At 40.5% G+C, this 16,311-nt stretch overlaps 1 long non-coding RNA gene across 1 annotated transcript; it reads right to left on the bottom strand.

Annotated features, from left to right (window-relative positions):
- Positions 1-3,904: 3,904 nt before the first annotated feature.
- On the bottom strand, positions 3,905-15,974 carry LOC147578619 (uncharacterized). The gene is made up of 3 exons (XR_015255431.1): positions 15,473-15,974; positions 14,151-14,302; positions 3,905-3,962 (listed from the first exon to the last, which is right to left on the bottom strand). It is a non-coding gene; the product is annotated as an uncharacterized LOC147578619 (long non-coding RNA).
- Positions 15,975-16,311: the final 337 nt, after the last annotated feature.

Genomic DNA, 16,311 nt, shown 5'->3' with positions numbered 1-16,311 from the left:
AAATAAATAAGCATTAAAAAAATAAATAAACATTAAAAAAATGAAATTATCCCCTATTGTTGAACATTTAAGTTATTTCTAATTTTTACTATTATAAATAACATTGTGACAAAAACTCTAGTATATAATAAACCTCTTCCAAGATTGGTTCTAAGAACAATTCTGAACATCAGCTATTAGGAAAAAACTGGCATTTATTATGCAACTGTTATGTGCTTGCCACTGTGTTTGGGACTTTATGTACCTCATTTATGTGTATCATCTAGTCTTCCCAACAGCTTCCTCAAAGTGTTATCCCAATTATACCATGGAGGAAGTTAAATCCAAATTGGAAAGTTTCAGGGCTGGGACTTGAGTGAGGTCCTGTCTTCCTAAAGTTGGGGACACCAGGATTCCTTCCTCCCAGGAAGATGGGTTTGTGGTGGTTGAGGGCCAACGGAAGGGAAGGGGTAGAAGCCCTGGGAGAAGAACATGTGCTTTTCACGAGGTCCCACCAGCATCCCAAGCCCTGTTGGTCAGGTTCATCCCGATATACCAAATATGGGAAGCTGCAGATTAAAGGAGACAGAAGGAAAGACACACTAGCTTTGTTCTCGGGTTTCTTTTCTTCTTGACCCAAACAACATTTCCCTCCCCCATTCATTTGACAGCAATATAACTCTATTGAAGAAAACAAGGATGGCAAAGCAGGAATCCTAGAGTTGTTAAATACCAAAAGAAGTATTAAAAAAAAGTTTATTTATTTATTTTGAGAAGGCAGGGAAAGGCAGGGAGAGGCAGGGTGAGAGGGAGAGAGAGAATGCTAAGCAGGCTCTACATTCAGGGCAGAACCCAACATGGGACTTGATCCCACGACCAGGAGGCCACGACCTGAACTGAAACCAAAGTCAGATGCTCAACTGACTGAGCCCCCCAGGTGCCCCCCAAAAGAGGTGTTAATAATGATAATAATAATGATGATGATAGTAGTAGCAGTGGTAATAGTAGCTGTATTAATTGTAGTAGACGTTATATTTAGCACTCAGTATGTGCTAGTCTCATGTATTGCACTTTACAGACATGATATAATTTAATCCTCATGATCATAATCTTTTACAGATAAGGAAACAGAGGCTTAGGAAGGTCAAATAATTTATCAAATTATATAGCTAAAGAATAGAATTTGAAGCAGTGCATTCTGATAATGAAGTTCATGCTAATAAAACCTAACTTTGCATTACCTGTAATTGTTAATAACAACTATAATTTCCTGGTTGTCTACCACAGCACAGTGCTTCCCATTCATTAAGGCATGTAATGCTCAAAACAACCCTTTCAGAGACAGACATGGGGAGCAGGGTTCCCAAGAGAAGACTGAAAGGCCCTGGAGCCTCCTGAGTTAGAACAGTAGCCCTCCAGGCTGCCACTGACCCCAGGGGCTTGTTACCCTGAGGGGTTCTTCCTTCTGTTGAATCTATTTCTGCCTTGGAATCTGGCACAGGTCTTTCCTCTTTGCTTATCTGACTACAGAGTTCTAGCTAAGTAAGTTGATTCAAGTAATCTTTAAATTCATGAAGAAAGTGAAACTGAAATGCAGGTGACAATGTAAGGTACCTAAATTCTAGGACACATAATTTCAAACAAATAATGAATGAATAAATGACTTGAAAAATGAATGAACAAATAAATAAACACATATTACTGCAATCTGTCTTGCTTCCCCAGCTCAGGTAAATAGTAATACTAATATTTATAGCTGTTGTGTACTGTAGCGAATGTTTTACATGGATTATTCATGTCAATTTTGTTTACATAGTTCTCTAGTCTCCATTCCTTGGTCTTTTCTTTAGATATTTCCTTGCATGGACCCTTGGGCATCATCTGAATTTGTTCTCACTTTTCCACATCCTTTTTATTTTTTTTTTCAACAATTTTGGAATCCAAACATCTCTGGCTATATAACTTCTGCAGCTTATGAGGTATATTTTTGAAGGAAAAATGTATTTTTTAAATTAATAATTCCATATAGTCTTTACTAGCTACTTACCATAGGTTTTTTGGGGTGTGCGTGTAGGGAGTGGGCAGAGGAGGGTCTGACGCTAATGCTCTATGGATGTTACATATGCTTAGTGGCTACCGATTCCACACAACATGAAAGATGAAAACGGTTTGTCCTCTCTTCCTCATAGGCCATTAGTACTAATCAAAGATGGAACTGGATTCAGAGAAGACAGGTATTTATTTCACAAAAATGTTTTACTTTGGCTGTGATTCCATAAAATGTTCTGCTGAAATGGCAGTGTGAGAAATAGACTCTTCTCTGCTTCTCCTCATCACCAAGCTAGATATTAGGAAGATGGTCTAATCCGTTTTCAGTTAGAATATGCTATTTTATAACCTTCACTTTCAAAGAAGCCATTAAGGTGGTACTTGTCTCTATTTCTGAGAAAAACATCTAGTTACCCTCACTGCGATGGGCAAAATGGTAAACCTCTGAGTCTAATGCACAATATTGTGCTTCCTTGAAGACCAATTTCATGTAATGGGTGTGATGCTTTGCTATTTAACATAGAAGTACTAGCCCGGCAGCTATCAGTTGTTCACACTCCCAGGACTAAAACCTTCCCCACTTTCCACAATGGGTCTGTGTTCAGGTCAGCAGCAGTAATTGCCTAGGTAGAAGGAAACGCACAATATTTCAACCCAAAGGCCACATCTCTGCCCTTGGTGTGTCTCCCTTGTTCATAACTAGGAGCCCCTCTCCCTCCAAAAAACCATATACAAAATCCTGGTAGTTTTTCTAGATTGAACTAGTGTCCTCAGAAGACATTCAGGATACAGTTCTGGAGTGCACTCTGTGGAAGGATGCAGAGCAGAAAATCAGTGAGGAGGAAGGGAAGGGATTGAGGAAACCCCTAGAGGGGAGTAAGTCACATGCTGAAGATGAGTACATTGCATGAGCAGAGGCACATGCTTTGGTTTCAAACTACCTTCTCAAGGATGTGGGTATAGTGAGCAGTGTGGAAGACTGTCCCCCTGTGAAGGAATTAGCAGCAATGCTTACTGTTCAGTTAATAAGATAACATCACCTTCTGGGAGGCTTACCACCCATTATAAAAGATTTGAGTTCCTTAATCTCAGGGTTCCTCTACTATATGTGGCCCATGGCACCTCCAGGTGTCAACTGGCCCTCACCACATTGCTTTGTGGGAATTGGGGCCCGGAAAGCTAATTGGAAATGCTAATACTCTAGCGATGCTATTGCTGTGAAGAACATAGTCTTTTGCCTCTGACTCAGGAGTCTTGTGTTTTCTGCTAGCATCATCAAACTGCATCAGCCTAACTTGTTAGTTTGTAAGTAAAATCCCAGACCCTTTAAAGTTCCCGTCAGTCACCAGATGATATTAAAAAATCATATAACATTGGAAGGACTGACCCAGTCAAAGAGGAAGTACCTCTCGTAAGGTTGGGAAAGCATGTTTGGGACCATAGCTCCTAGATCTAATCAGGGTGTCACGGTATTATAACGATTTCTGTGTCTCTTTAGACCAGTGATTCTCATCTTTATGGGAGGGGGGTCACAGACTCCTGAGAATCTGGTAACAGTTATGTGAATATGTCCTCAAAGTCACATGTGAATATATACACATTTTGCACAAAATTTTCTGTATTCATCAACTGCTTAAAGATATTAATTGTCCCTGAATCAGTCCCTGATTAATCAGTCATTAATCAGTCCCAATCAGGGACTGGTTCTCCCTAGGGGTAAGAACCATGGTCACACAGCTCACAACACAGAAGGAACTCAACTAATGCTTATAGAAGGGCACATGAATAAATCTGAGAAAGAAATAAGTAAATTAGTAGACTAAAAACTTACCTAGATGAGGGGTGCCTGGGTGGCTCAGTTGGTTAAGCATCTGACTCTTGATCTCAGGTGGTGAGTTCAGGCCCCAAGTTGTGCTCTGTGTTGGGTGTGAAGCCTACTTAAAAACAAACAAACAAAAAGCAAACACAAACTTACCTACATGATATTCCAAAATATGAAACTAAAGAGGATACTGGTTACATTGGGTGAAGGGAAGTAATAATAATAAAGGGGGTCCTGGTGATTCTCCAGGAAAAATAACAAAGAAAATGGTACCAGGAAAACAAATAGATTCCGAGAAGGGGGTTAGGAACACAGATTCTATCTTCTGCGGAAAGACAAAGGGAAGAGAAAGAGCGGCTAGGGAAGTGTGAGACTGTATCTGGAGAGGAGAAAGACCTCGGACTGAGACTGAGAGGGATCCAATCTCTAACTGCGGGGCTTTCTTTGGACTGGGGCCGGCTCCCTGTTCGCGCACCTGGGGAGGAGGGGAGCCAGGCCTGGGTGCAGTGGTAGGTTAGAGGCTCAGTCTGCAGCTGGAGAAAGTGGTTCCCTCCCTGGAGGGCTGTGCGATAGTAGGTAACCTGCCTGTGTCCGCCACGCCGGGCGCAGCGGCTGGGCCAAGGGTGTCGTCTGCAGAAGGAAAAGGCCACACAGTTTCCCTGCAGTGCCGTGGGAAAACGCAAAGGCTGCCTGCATCTGCCACCCCAGGGGCTTGCGGCGAGGGCGGCAGTTCAGTGCGCAGCAGGAGAAGGCAGCCCTCCCTGAAGGGCTGTGGCACAGACAAAGCCAGCCGGGACCACATATCACCACTCTGAGAGGCGTTTCCCCAGGGCCAGAGCACATGAGTGGGACTTTGAATCGTAGCCAAGCGCAGGGTCAGGGAAGTTGGTGGAGTGAGAAGGACCACCCGTCTGCGCCCGCAGCACAGTGAAGATGACTCAAACTGAGTTCACCGGGTCTGGCTCCATGGAGAAGAGACTGGGGGGGGGGGGGGGGAAATCACTATTTCCGCCCCACTCCCCCCCCCCCAACAAGGCAGGGCCTCAGGGATCACTTCCTGGACCCATAGTGGAGGTGGGTCCAGATAATGCCAAACCACACCCCTTTGCAGCACATGCACCGGAGCAGGACAGACCCTGCAGACAGCTACTACCTACAAGCGATGCAGCGCTGCCTGGATTAACTCTAGGTCAATTCTGGATATATAGATATATTCCACGCCCCCCTCCCCCCAATTTTCCTCCTTATCTCTTCCCTCCACTAGGCTGGTTACTCTGATTATTGGTCTGTCTAAACAGACATATTTAATCCATTGTCTTGATACATGTTCTACACCTTCTTTACACTCCTTTCTCTCTGAAATAATCAAGCCATATAGTTTCTCTGTATGAGTAACTTTATCTTCATTTCATTTTCCCCACCTCCTTCTTTATTTTCCTTTCTCTCTCTGGATTAAGCCTTTTAGTCTCTCTGCCTAATCAATGCTTATTTTTTCTCCTCTCCCCCTCCCACCCTCACTCCTGTCATTTCTCTCTTTGTATGTGCTCTACCATCAGCACCGCCTCCACCCTCTTCTTTACTTGTAGTCAGTGTTTTTGGGTTTTTTGTTTTTAGTCTTTAGGTTTTTGTTTTTGTTTATTTGTGTTATTTGTTTGTGTGTTTGCATGTTTTTGTCCTCTGTTTGTCGATCTGTTTTCCTTTACAGGGCTACTCCAGGAACAAATCAAAGCACATCTGGTGGAGGGTCCAAAATATTTCTACAAGTAGGGTAATAAAATAACCAAAGTTACAACAACACAGAGCAGGTAACAATCCCTGAAAAAACACCTCCTGAAGGGCCAGGCCCTGTACAGTGTATTACTCTCCTTCAATATAGCAGTGCTCGCAGGTGCAGAGCATACAACAAGCTTTTAAAATGAATAGGGGACAGAATACTAGCCAAAATGATGAAACAGAAGAATTCTCCTCAAAAGAAATCCCAGGAAGTAGCAACAGCTACCGAATTAATCAAAACCGATTTAAGCAATATAATGGAACAAGAATTTAGAATAATAGTCATAAAATTAATCACTGGGCTTGAAAAAAGCATAGAGGACAGCAGAGAATCTATTGCTACAGAGATTAAGGGACTAAAAAATGGTCATGATGAATTTAAAAATGCTATAAATGAAATGAAAAATAAAATGGAGGCAGTTACAGTGCAGACTGAAGAGGCAGAGGGGAGAATAGGTAAATTAGAAGATAAAATTATGGAAAAAGAGGAAGCTGAGAAAAAGAGAGATAAAAAAAATCGAGGAGTATGAGGAGAGAATTAGAGAACTAAGTGATGCAATCAAACACAACAATATCCGTATCATAGGAATTCCAGAAGAAGAAGAAGAGAGAGAAAGGGGCTGAAGGTGTACTTGAACAAATCACAGCTGAGAACTTCCCTGATCTGGGGAAGGAAAAAGGCCTTGAAATCCAAGAGGCACAGAGAACTCCCTTCAGACATAACTTGAATCAATCTTATGCATGACGTATCATAGCGAAACTGGCAAAATACAAGGATAAAGAGAGAATTCTGAAAGCAGCTAGGGATAAACGGGCCTTAACATACAAAGGTAGACACATAAGGGAAGTAGCAGACCTATCTACTGAAACTTGGCAGGTCAGAAAGGAGTGGCAGGAAATCTTCAATGTGATGAACAGAAAAAATATGCAGCCAAGAATCCTTTACCCAGCAAGTCCGTCATTCAGAATATAAGGAGAGGTAAAGGTTTTCCCAAGCAAACAAAAACTGAAGGAATTCATCACCACCAAACCAGCCCTACAAGAGATCCTAAGAGGGACTCTGAGTGAAATGTTGCAAGGACCACAAAGTACCAGAGACATCGCTACAAGCATGAAACCTACAGATATCACAATGACTCTAAACCCATATCTTTCAATAATAACACTGAATGTAAATGGACTAAATGCCCCAACAAAAAGACAGGGTGTCAGAATGGATAAAAAAATCAGACCCACCTATTTTCTGTCTACAAGAGACTCATTTTAGACCTGAGGACACCTTCAGATTGAAAGTGAGGGGATGGAGAACTATCTATCATGCTACTGGAAGTCAAAAGAAAGCTGGAGTAGCCACACTTATATCAAACTAGACTTTAAATTAAAGGCTGTAATAAGGGATGAAGAAGGGCATTATATAATAATTACAGGGTCCATCCATCAGGAAGAGCTAACAATTATAAATGTCTATGCACTGAATTCGAAAGCCCCCAAATATATAAAACAATTAATCACAAACATAAGCAATGTTATTGGTAAGAATGTGGTAATTTGAGGAGACTTTAATACTCTATGTACAACAACGGATAGAAGATCTAGACAGAGAATAAATAAAGAAACAAGGGCCCTGAATGATATATTGGATCACGTGGACTTGATAGATATATTTAGAACTCTGCATCCCAAAGCAACAGAATATACTTTCTTCTCGAGTGCACATGGAACATTCTCCAAGACAGATCACATTCTGGGTCACAAAACAGCCCTTAATAAGTATAAAAGAGGGGCGCCTGGGTGGCGCAGTCGGTTAAGCGTCTGACTTCAGCCAGGTCACGATCTCGCGGTCCGGGAGTTCGAGCCCCGCGTCAGGCTCTGGGCTGATGGCTCGGAGCCTGGAGCCTGTTTCTGATTCTGTGTCTCCCTCTCTCTCTGCCCCTCCCCCGTTCATGCTCTGTCTCTCTCTGTCCCAAAAATAAATAAACGTTGAAAAAAAAAATTAAAAAAAAAATAAGTATAAAAGAATTGAGATCATACCATGCACACTTTCAGACCACAATACTATGAAACCTGAAATCAACCACAGGAAAAAGTCTGGAAAACCTCCAAAAACATGGAGGTTAAAGAACATCCTACTAAAGAATGAATGGGTCAACCAGCCAATTAGAGAAGAAATTAAAAAATATATGGAAACAAATGAAAATGAAAAAACAACAATCCAAATGCTTTGGGATGCAGTGAAGGCAGTCCTGAGAGGAAAATACATTGCAATCCAGGCCTATCTCAAGAAACAACAAAAATCCCAAATACAAAATCTAACAGCACACCTAAAGGAAATAGAAGCAGAACAGCAAAGGCAGCCTAAACCCAGCAGAAGAAGAGAAATAATAAAAATCAGAGCAGAAACACACAATATAGAATCTAAAAAACGGTAGAGCAGATCAATGAAACCAAGACTTGGTTTTTCAGAAAAATAAAAAAAATTGATAAACCTCTAGCCAGGCTTCTCAAAAAGAAAAGGGAGAGGACCCAAATAGATAAAGTCATGAATGAAAATGGTATCATTAAAACCAATCCCTCAGAAATACAAGCAATTATCAGAGAATACTATGAAAAATTATATGCCAACAAACTGGATAACCTGGAAGAAATGGACAAATTCCTAAGCACCCACACACTTCCAAAACTCAAATAGGAAGAAATAAAAAATTTGAACATACCCATAACCAGTGAAGAAATTGAATAAGTTATCAAAAATCTCCCAACAAATAAGAGCCCAAGACCAGATGGCTTCCCTGGGGAATTCTACCAGACATTTAAAGCAGAGATAATACCTATCCTTCTCAAGCTGTTCCAAAAAATAGAAAAGGAAGGAAAACTTCCAAACTCTTTCTATGAAGCCAGCATTACTTTGATTCCTAAACCAGACAGAGACCCAGCAAAAAAGAGAACTACAGGCCAATATCCCTGATGACTATGGATGTAAAAATTCTTAACAAGATACTAGCAAATCGAATTCAACAGTATATAAAAAGAATTATTCACCATGATCAAGTGGGATTCATTCCTGGGATGCAGGGCTGGTTCAACATTCGCAAATCAATCAATGTGAAACATCACATTAATAAAAGAAAAGAACCAGATGATTCTGTCAATCGATGCAGAAAAAGCATTTGACAAAATTCAGCATCCTTTCTAAATAAAAACCCTCAAGAAAGTCGGGATAGAAGGAACACACTTAAACATCATAAAACCCATTTATGAAAAGCCCACAGCTAATATCATCTTCAGTGGGGAAAAATTGAGAGCTTTCCCCCTGAGATCAGGAACACGACAGGGATGTCCACTCTCACCACTGTTGTTTAATATAGTGTTGGAAGTGCTAGCATCAGCAATCAGACAACAAAAGGAAATCAAAGCCATCAAAATTGGCAAAGATGAAGTCAAGCTTTCACTTTTTGCAGATGACATGATACTATACATGGAAAACCCAAGAGACTCCATCAAAAGTCTGCTAGAACTGATACATGAATTCATCAAAGTTGCAGGATACAAAATTAATGTAAAGAAATCAGTTGTGTTCTTATACACTAATAATGAAGCAACAGAAAGACAAATAAACTGATCCCATTCACAATTGCACCAAGAATCATAAAACACCTAGGAATAAACCTAACCAAAGATGTAAAAGACCTGTATGCTGAAAACTATAGAAAGCTTATGAAGGAAATTGAAGAAGATACAAAGAAATGGAAAAACATTCCATGCTCATGGATTGGAAGAATAAATATTGTTAAAATGTCAATACTACCCAAAGCAATCTACACATTCAATGCAATCCCAATCAAAATTGCACCAGCATTCTTCTCGAAGCTAGAACAAGCACTCCTAAAATTTGTATGGAACCACAAAAGACCCTGAATAGCCTAAGTAATATTGAAGAGGAAGACCAAAGCGGGAGGCATCACAATCCCAGACTTTAGCCTCTACTAAAAAGTTGTAATCATCAAGACACCATGGTACTGGCACAAAAACAGACACATAGACCAATGGAATGGAATAGAGACTCCAGAATTGGACCCACAAAAGTATGGCCAACTAATCTTTGACAAAGCAGGAAAGAATATCCAATGGAAAAAAGACAGTCTCTTTAACAAATAGTGCTGGGAGAACTGGACAGCAACATGCAGAAGGTTGAAACTAGACCACTTTCTTATACCATTCACAAAAATAAACTAAAATGGATAAAGGATCTGAATGTGAGACAGAAAACCATCAAAATCCTAGAGGGGGAAGCAGGAAAAAACCTCTCTGACCTCAGCCGCAGCAATTTCTTACTTGACACATCCACAAAGGCAAGGCAATTAAAAGCAAAAAGGAACTACTGGGACCTCATGAAGATAAAAAGCTTCTGCACAGAAAGGAAACAATCAACAATACCAAAAGGCAACCAACGGAATGGGAAAAGATATTTGCAAATGACATATCGGACAAAGGGCTAGTATCCAAAATCTATAAAGAACTCACCAAACTCCACACCTGAAAAACAAATAATCCAGTGAAGAAATAGGCAGAAGACATGAATAGACACTTTTCTAAAGAAGACATCCAGATGGCCAACAGGCACATGAAAAGATGTTCAACGTCACTCCTCATCAGGGAAGTACAAATCAAAACCACACTGAGATTCCACCTCATGCCAAATGAACAAATCAGGAGACTACAGGATGCTGGTGAGGATGTGGAGAAACAGGAACCCTCTTGCACTGTTGGTGGGAATGCAAACTGGTGCAGCCGCTCTGGAAAACAGTGTGGAGGTTCCTCAAAAAATTAAAAATAGATCTACCCTATGACCCAGCAATAGCACTGCTAGGAATTTACCCAAGGGATACAGGAGTGCTGATGCATAGGGGCACTTGTACCCCAATGTTTATAGCAGCACTTTCATCAATAGCCAATTATGGAAAAAGCCTAAATGTCCATCAACTGACGAATGGATAAAGAAGATGTGATTTATATATACAATGGAAGACTACTTGGCAATGAGAAAGAATGAAATCTGGCCATTTGTACCAACGTGGATGGAACTGGAGAGTGTTACGCTAAGTGAAATAAATTAGGCAGAGAAAGACAGATACCAAATGTTTTCACTCATATGTGGATCCTGAGAAACTCAACCGAAGACCAGGTGGGAGGGGAAGGGGTGGGGAAAGTTACAGAGAGAGAAGGAGGCAAACCATAAGAGATCTTAAATGCTGAGAACAAACTGACAGTTGATGGGGGGTGGGGGGGAGGGGAAAGTGGGTCATGGGCATTGATGAGGGCACCTGTTGGGATGAGCACTGGGTGTTGTATGGAAACCAATTTGACAATAAATTTTATGAAAAAAAAAGAAAGCAAAATGCAGCTCCCTCCCCCCACCCCCCCGAAAAAAAGAACACAGATTCTACAACCAGACTGCCTGGGTTCCAATCCTGACTATTCCACTTGCTAGTGATGTGATCTTGGGCAATAGCTTAAGCACTCTGTACTTCAGTTTTGTCATCTGCACAATTGGCACATAGTAACTGCCATAGTATATGGCTGGTATACAGAAAGTACTCAGTAAAGTTAGCTTTTATGGTGATATCTAGATATGAAAGCACAGACTATGGGTGATAAAGAAAAGAGGACTTGCAATTTGGGGGCAATGATGCTACTGTTGTCGGTGCACCTGGGTGGCTCAGTCAATTAAGTGTCCGACTTCAGCTCAGGTCATGATCTCACAGCTTGTGGGTTTAAGCCCTGAATCGGGCTCTGTGATGACAGCTCAGAGCTTGGAGCCTGCTTTGGATTCTGTCTCCCTTTCTCTCTGCCCCTTCTCTGCTCATGCCCTCTTACCCGCTCTCAAAAATAAATACACATTAAAATAATAATAATTAAAAAAATGATGCTGTTGTCTAACAGACATCACCAAAAACCTAGAGCGATGAGACCCACTAATAGTATCTGACAAAAAAAAAAAAAAAAAAAAACCAAAACAACTAACAAAGAAGGCAGAGACCATATACTCATGAAATATAAACATGAGTGGAAATCCAGGAACCTCAAAGGAAAGAAGAGGATAGAAACTTTTTGGGTGAGAGCTTAAAGAGAAATGAACAGAAATGTGCCTACACACAGTGCTTGCTGACGGTAACTGTCTAGATTCACTACTTCTTCTTTACTTAGTGTCTTTTTAACCTGACTCCCCTTTATTGGCCTTTATTGGATTTTTAGATCTGTCTCCAGGTCCTCAGTTTTTGGCTAAATGTTGAGAATTCTACTCCTGCCTTATTGAACCTAGCTTCCTTTGTCTGAAGCATCCTTTGCAGCCCCAATATGGGATCTCTTCACACCTCTGACCCCATCTTACCAGTTGAACCAACATCTAGCTCTCACCAGGGTGGACAACACAGGCCACTCGGTCCAACCAAAGGAATGGATGGGGCTTCCCTAAAGCAAATTAAAAAACTGGAACAGAGGAAGGATACAGCTGGGAATTACCCAGGTTTGAAAAATTCTACCATTTCTAAAGAAGAGGGGATAGAAAAGGTTCTCTTCTGGCTCAAAAATGAGGGGAATAAATGAGGGGGGTGGCTGTCAAGCTAACCATAGAGCCTGTAACAAAATGTTTGGGGAGAACATGCTTGGGTTTATAACATGAGAAAGAGAAGAACATTAACGTTGTTATTCAGGGCTGGAGGCTTATATTATAAAAAGCCAGTTTCAGAAAGTACAGCACAATGATGGACTTTCTCCCATTTACCAGAAACTATAACAAGAAAATATAGCACAAAATACACAGGAAGCTCTCAGAAATGAAATTTGGAAGATGTAATTGTAAATGAGGAAGAACTAAGGAATTAGGAAGGCACTGTAACCAGACTGCACTCTGACTAGCAAAGATAAAGAAAGGACATGAACAAATGATGGAAGTAATGGGGCAAACTGACAACAGAGGCTAAAGTGTGATGCAGAGCAGTGTCAAGTTGTCTAAGAGATATATTTTGCAGAAAACACTATCAACCATAAAATGTATCAAACAGAGACCAAATATACTGCTCAATGAAGATAGAGTAATATTTACAGAAGTCAGAAGGCAGAACTGTCTTATTCCTATTTTTTCTTCCGTATTTCTCACCAAAGGAATGCTTTGTAAACTGAAAGGATCAGACAAGCACAGTTAAAAAAAAAAAAAAAAAAGACTTGAAGCCCAGGATATGTGGAGATTCTAAGAAAGCACTTGGCTTTTAAATTTGTTCAAGTGGTCAGATTAATCAAGGTGAATTATGTCCTCTGACCTTACCATAGTTTGTTAATTAGATTGTGAAACCATGGTGAGTAATCTTTTTGAGACATCACAGAAAACAGAGCAGTGCTAGAACACCGGAGATAGGCAACTATTGTTCCTGGTTTCCAAAAAGATGGATTTCGCTGAAGTTGACTTTGCTCCCAGGCAACTTTCTGGAGCTCTTCTGGAATGGATTATTGATGAGAGGGCCTAGAGCAGTGGTCCCAAAGAGGAGACTGGGTACTCAAGAAAACTAGCCTCATTCCCTTTTTGAGATGAGATTTCTAGAATGAGAAACTCATCAGTGCTGTAGACACAGTGCACAGGGATTTCACAAGGCATCTGACAGAGTCTGTGCTTGGTCTTTGGAGGGGATAGAGAAATCTAAATGCATAATACCACAGAAGGGTTTGTACTTGACTGAACAACAGCTCAATGTTAACAATGTTGGTTAATTTTCTCCTGTTTTTTTTTGCTTGGCTTATTGTGTTCAATATTTTAATTAAGGACATATCACATAGAAGGCAACATTCATCAGATTTTCAAATAATAGAAGTTTAAAAATATCTTAAAAGAACAGAATGCATATATGAAATTTAATAGAATTTTAAAGTTTCCAAAAGGCAAAAGGGGGAAATACCACTTTAAAAGTTTTAAGGCATTTCAACTGAATGTAAGTTTATAAGTCATAAATGATTTTTTCCTAATTCCTAAGAGTCTATGATTTCCTAAGCATTAATCCTAAAATAACAATTGTAGCAGTAACAGCCACAATGAAATAAAAACAACCCAAAGGTCATTGCTTTTTTTTTTTTTTTTTTGGCTAGCCGTAAGTACATAACTAAAAGATTTTTAAAGCTGTAATATTTCCAAACACCATTCCAATAACATTGCAATTGCATCAGTTACCCATGCGGACTGATTCAATGAGCATATGCTAGTGAAACATACATTACTCTAAAATGATCAGGAACAACTGATATAGGGCCAAGAAGGTAATAGTCATATGGAAAATTCACTTTATTCTCTGGCTGGCTGCCTCAGTTTCCTTTCCTGGTAAATAGGGATAGATAATACTTGCTAACATTGCTTGAGAGGCATGGATCATACAGATGAAAGGCCAAGCCCTTTGACCTATTTCCTCAGAGAAAAATGTTCAAGCATCTCTGCTCCTCTTGTAAAGACAATGTTCATTCTATTGTGTAGTGGTTTGTGACTCACCCCAAGCTTCCCATGGACTGCTCTGTGGAGGGCTCCAGGTAGTTCCTTAGCAAATACAGACGCTCATCATCATGCCTGTGGTGTGGAATCCATGCTGGGTGGATGGCCTTTAGTAATGTTTTCCTAAAAGCAAGGAACACAGAGGATCCACCCTGAAAGTGAAGGGTAGGAAGCTCCTGATTGGTACAGGTAGAGGTAGGCACAGACCTGTCAAGTATCAACTGGAAGTGCTGTGATTGTTCACATTGAAGATCCCAACAGAAGCTTTCTGGGTACAGACTCTATGGAGGTAGCTGGGAGAGGAAGCCCTCAAAGTCAACCCAGGGCATGACTTCAAGAGCACAGTTTGGATTTATCTGAAGACCACAGACACTGAGAGTATCTGCTTCTACTTTGTTCTCTCCCTCATTTGGCTACTGCTTGGGGGAAAAAACAGCACCTGAATTGGAGGGATTTATTGTAAAGTCTTCTGCTCATAAAGAGAGCTCCAGCTTTTCTACTATTCATTTCTTGTTCTGATGTTGGAGAGCTAGTTGATATTCATTCACTATGGGACATTTTACTAATGCATCTTAAGTACATGAGTTAAAAAATCCCATACAACTGGGCCTTGAGATTAATGTGCCCAGCTCTGTACCTCTGATGATCTGAGGAGTTTCTTGAAGGCAAAAGGACAGACCAGTGATATTTCTTCCCTCTGGCCTCTGGAACAGTGGTCTGCCAGCAACCTTTAGGACACATCAATTCTTTATAGTCTAGAAAGGTATTTTTAGAACAAGACATAATCCTTGCTCCCAAGAGCTTTATAACTTAGTTTGGGGGCAATTGAACATATGTAGTTTTGATTAAAGACTATTACACGACACGCCCAATTCAAATATCCAAATCACAAAAGTATTTTTTTCTGGTAGAGGTTGCAGCATGGCTATTTACACAGACCAAACATAGAATATGCATCCTTGTTTTTCTTATTTATTATAGGAACTTTAAAGTGTGAATTGTCCCCTTTCTGTGTGCACAGGACCCAGAGCCTTCCTGGAGGGAGGATTCCTTCCTGAGACAATGAGATGGTTCAAGGTGACACAGATGGGGTGTTACAGCCTCTGCACCACCTGTCCTCACATTTTTATGGGAGTATAATAAACTTCAAATAATAATAATAAAGAAATCCATAGAAGGATAAGAAAATTAAGAAAAGAGTAACTTCTTCCTATAAAAGGGACAAAAACCTTCAGCTGCCTAAAACCCTAACCCATGGCTCAGACAACTAAGAAGCCATCTAAATCCATATTTATCCTGAACTTGTTAACATATACTCTTACTTGAACTAGGTGAATCCTGTTTTGGGTACTTCCTATGCCTTCTTTGGTGGTAACTGTGGCCCCAAAAGAGAGACCAGCAGATGAGGCACCAGGTAGGTGGTGATGGAGAAGGCCTTCAGAGTTTGGATGATGAAGCTGAAAAGACCTGTTGTCACTACAGAAGCAGTTTCCAAAAAAAGAAAAAAAAATGTATTTAGATGATTATAACAGTAATTACTTTGACATGAACATAACTAGTTGAGCACATATTAAAGTTTAGCCATCACATAAATGATTTTGGGTTTGAGTATGGCTATCTAAAAAATAAATATTTTATTACTTGGAATTAAGAAAGCCATTACCTCCTCCAAACTATCTTCTTAAAAACGCATTTCGGATGTTGAAATGATCTTGACTTACTCCTATGCCCTCTTCAGTCTGTTGATTGTTATGGTTCGTCAAATCATTAACTCATTACCCTTCAAGCAAACTCTAGATTATGTGTGAGCTTATAAAGAGAATACGAGGAGGGGCGCCTGGGTGGCGCAGTCGGTTAAGCGTCCGACTTCAGCCAGGTCACGATCTCGCGGTCCGTGAGTTCGAGCCCCGCGTCGGGCTCTGGGCTGATGGCTCGGAGCCTGGAGCCTGTTTCCGATTCTGTGTCTCCCTCTCTCTCTGCTCCTCCCCCGTTCATGCTCTGTCTCTCTCTGTCCCAAAAATAAATAAATGTTAAAAAAAAAAAAATTTTTAAAAAATAAAGAGAATACGAGGAACAGCCAAAGAAGATCACCTTGAAGGTGAGTCATTCAATAACTGTATCAGAGTATAAGCTCCCTGATGGCAGGTAACTGGTTCCCAGT

Source organism: Puma concolor, chromosome C1 (genome assembly GCF_028749965.1).
Source record: "Puma concolor isolate L17-30 chromosome C1, mPumCon1.1.hap2, whole genome shotgun sequence".
NCBI classification, from domain to species: domain Eukaryota; kingdom Metazoa; phylum Chordata; class Mammalia; order Carnivora; family Felidae; genus Puma; species Puma concolor.
Note: the sequence above shows the minus strand (reverse complement) of the source record. Positions and strands in the feature narration are given on the sequence as shown.